Raw genomic sequence first — 4,377 nt, forward strand, 5'->3', positions numbered from 1 at the left:
TCTTAAAAACTACTGTAAACAGTTGGCAATTTTATCAAAGTTGCAGGATATAAAATAATCCCACATAAATCCTCAGCATTTCTATATATTATTAGCAAGATAGAGCTGCAAGAGTTAGAAAAAGAAAACGCATTTAAAGTAATTTCCAAAAATATAAAATATTTGGGAGTCTACATGCCACAGAAGACTCAGAAATTCTATGAAAACAACTATAAAACACTTTCCACAAAAATAAAATAAAATGTAAATGACTGGACAAATATCAAGTGCTCACATATAGGCTGAACTAAAATAATGAAAATGACAATTCTACCTAAATTAAACTACTTATTTAGTGCCTTACCAATCAGATTTCCAAAATATTACTCTGAGTTAGAAAAAAATTGTAAATTAATTCATTGGAGGAACAAAAATTCAAGATCATCCAGGGATTTAATAAAGCAAATTGAAAAAGAAGGTGGTTTAGCCTTATCATATCTAAAATTATATTTTAAAACATCCATTATCAAAACTGTCTGGTACTAGATAAGAAATAGAGTGATGGATCAGTGCAATAGTTTATGTGCAAAAGAGACAGCAGGAAACAATTGTAGTAATCTTCTGTTTGAAAAACACAAACTGCCTAGCTTCTGAGATATGAACTCTCTCTTAGATAAAAACTTTTAGGAAAATTGGAAGTTAGTTTGGCAGAAACTTGGATGAGAACAATATCTTATACCTATACCAAGATAAAATCAAAATGGGTACAAGATTTAGACATAAAAGACAATATTATAAGTAAACTAGGAGGTCCAAATGGATACACGATTTGGACATAAAAAACAACATTATAAGCAGATCAGAAGATCAAGGAATAGTTTACTTGTCAGATCTATGGAAAGGTAAGCAGTTTATTACCAAGGAAGAGATGGAGAACATCAATAAAGATAAATTGGATAATTTTGATTACATTAAATTAAAACAAAACTTTTGCACAAACTAAACCACTGTAACCAAGACCAAAAGAAATGTAATAAATTGGGATACAATTTTCATAACTAGGTTTTCCAACAAAGGACTCATTTCTAAAATATATAGAAAACTGTCAAATTTATAAAAAAAACCAAGTAATTTCCCAATGCATAAATGGTCAAAGGATATGCAAAGGAAATTTACAGATGAGGAAATAAAAGCTATCCATAGTTATATGAAAAATTGCTCTAAATCATTACTGATTAGATTAATGCAAATTAAAGCATCTCTGAGATACCATCTCATACCTATCAGACTTGCCATTATGACCAGAAAAGACAATGATCAATGTTGGAAGGAAAGTTAGAATTCTGAGACACTAATACATTGTTGGTGGAGCTGTGAACTCATCCCTTTTCTGGAGAGCAATCTGGAACTACCCAAAGTAGAATGAAAATGTGAATATCCTTTGATACAGCATTACCACTACTGGGTCTAAACCCTGAAGAGATTGTGAAAAAGGATAAAAAATAACTTGTATGAAAATATTCATAACAGCCCTGTTTGTGGTAGCAAAGAATTTGTAATCAAATGAATGTCCATCAATTGGGGAATGGCTGAACAAACTATGCTATATGTATGCTACAGAACACTGTTTTTCTATTAGAAACCAAAGAGGGATGGGATTTCAGAGAAGCCCAGAAAGATTTGCATGAGCAAGATGAGCTGAACCAGGAGAACATTGTACACCATGACAGAAACGTGGAGGTAGTGATCAACTTTGATGGACTTGCTTATTCAATCAGTGCAATTATCAGGCACAATTTTAGTTTACCTGAATTGCAAAATAACAGCTGTATCCAGAGAAAGCACTGTGGAGTTTAAACAAAGACCAAAGTGTATTACCTTAAATTTAAAAAAAAAAAAGTTGTTTTATTGTACTAGTTATTTTTTCTGTATCTTATATTTTATTTTCTCCCCAAAGATATGATTTCTCTCTCAATACATACAATTTCAATCAATGTATAGCATGGAATTAATGTAAAGCTTATCAGAGGAGAGCGCGAGGAGGGGGCGGGGAGGAAGGCCGCCCGGGCCGCTGGGGCTCCGCCGCCTTCTCCTTGCCTCTCCCGGGGGCTGCGGGGGGCCACGGGGAAGAAGCACAAGAAGCACAAGACCGAGTAGCGCTCGTCGTACAACGATTATGTAGACAAGCCCTTGGAGAAACCATCGAAACTAGTCCTTAAAGTTGGAGGAAGTGAAGTTACTGAGCTCTCGGGATCAGCCCAAGATTCTAGTTATTATGACGACAGATCAGATCATGAGCGAGAACGTCATAAAGAAAAGAAAAAGATAAAGAAAGAAATCTGAGCAGGAAAAAGAAAAGCACCCTGATGATGAGGAAAGGAGGAAAAGAAAGGAAGAGAAAAAGAGGAAGCGAGAAAAGGAGCATTGTGACACCGAGGGAGAGACTGATGACTTTGATCCAGGAAAGAAAGTGGAAGTTGAACCACCTCCAGATCGACCTATCAGAGCATCCCGAACTCAACCTGCTGAAAACGAGAGCATCCCCCTCCAGCAATTGCTAGAGCATTTTCTTGGCCAACTCTAGAGAAGAGATCCTCATGGGTTTTTTGCTTTTCCTGTCAGGGATGCAATTGCTCCTGGATACTCCATGATAATAAAACATCCCATGGACTTTGGTACAATGAAAGACAAAATTGTAGCTAATGAGTACAAATCAGTCATGGAGTTTAAGGCAGATTTCAAACTGGTGTGTGATAATGCAATGACTTACCACAGGCCAGACACTGTGTACTACAATTTAGCCAAGAAGATACTGCACACAGGCTTTAAGATGATGAGCAAACAGGCAGCTCTTTTGGGTAATGAAGACACAGCTGTTGAGGAACCTGTCCCTGAAGTTGTTCCTGTCCAAGTAGAAACAACCACGAAATCCAAAAAGCCAAGTAAAGAAGTTATTAGCTGCATATTTGAGCCAGAAGGAAATGCCTGCAGCCTGACAGACAGCACAGCAGAAGAACATGTGTTAGCCTTGGTGGAACATGCGGCTGATGAAGCTCGGGACAGGATTAACAGATACCTCCCAAACAGCAAGATGGGCTACCTAAAAAAGAATGGAGATGGGGCTTTACTGTACAGTGTGGTCAACCTGTCAGATCCTGAGGCAGAAAATGAAGAGACTCATCCAGTGGACTTGAGTTCCCTCTCAAGCAAATTGCTCCCTGGTTTTACTACTTTAGGATTCAAAGATAAAAGAAGAAACAAAGTCACATTTCTTACAAGTTCAGGTACTGCACTTTCAATGCAAAATAATTCTGTATTCAGTGACCTGAAATCAGATGAAATGGAACTGTTATATTCTGCCTATGGAGATAAAACTGGTATACAATGTGCCTTAAGCCTACAGGAATTTGTGAAAGACTCTGGGAGTTACAGTAAGAAAATAGTGGATGACCTACTGGATCAGATCACAGGTGGTGATCATTCCAAAATCATTTACCAACTGAAGCAGAGGAGAAATATTCCAATGAAGCCACCAGATGAAATTAAGATTGGTGACTCAGTAGGAGAAAATAACAGTTCTGTTTTGGACTTTATGTCAATGAAGTCATATTCTGATGTCTCTCTTGATATTTCCATGCTCAGTTCATTGGGGAAAGTGAAGGAGCTTGACCATGATGATAACCACTTAAACCTAGATGAAACAACTAAGCTTTTGCAAGATCTTCATGAAGCCTGGACAGATCGAGTGGGCTCCAGGCCATCTTCCAATCTTAGCTCTCTTTCTAACACTTCAGAAAGAGATCAGCATCATCTGGGAAGCCCTTCTCATCTTAGTATTGGAGAACAGCAAGACAGGGTTCATGACCCTTATGAATTCTTTCAGTCTCCAGAACCTGCAACCTCTACTAATAATTAATCTAATGGATATGGATTGATGAGGGGTGTGTGTTTTGCTTTTTTTAAATAATTGCATGTACTGCTTTTATAAAGTTTTTGTCAAGGGACAAAGACTTCCATTTTATCCTCTTTGGAATGAGGAAAGCAGCTGTATTATACTGCCACAGGGGATGAGGAGATTGTCTCCATGATATCATGTCAACACACCACATACAGTAGTTTTTGTATATAGTGTAATAGATGAATCTTGGATAGTGAAGATATAAATTATGTGTTCTACAGCCAGGTTTTTAAAGTTATTTTTGATCAGTTTCTGAGCATCATGATTTCTGTCCTAAAAGCTGTCTCTAGTCAGTAGTGTTGTACTGTTCTGTTCTTTTCCTCAAGAGAAGCAAAGGTCTTCAAGAAGTGGTACATATGACACAATTTCAGAATTTTTATTCCCGCATTCTCTACTTTAAGCCAGCCCATGTTATTCTGAATCTCAAAAATGAAGTTTCT

At 37.1% G+C, this 4,377-nt stretch overlaps 1 pseudogene; it reads left to right on the top strand.

Annotated features, from left to right (window-relative positions):
- Positions 1-2,144: 2,144 nt before the first annotated feature.
- On the top strand, positions 2,145-4,026 carry LOC141489789 (bromodomain-containing protein 9 pseudogene; annotated as a pseudogene).
- The last annotated feature ends 351 nt before the right edge of the window (positions 4,027-4,377 follow it).

This window comes from Macrotis lagotis, chromosome 5, assembly GCF_037893015.1.
Source record: "Macrotis lagotis isolate mMagLag1 chromosome 5, bilby.v1.9.chrom.fasta, whole genome shotgun sequence".
Taxonomy (NCBI): domain Eukaryota; kingdom Metazoa; phylum Chordata; class Mammalia; order Peramelemorphia; family Peramelidae; genus Macrotis; species Macrotis lagotis.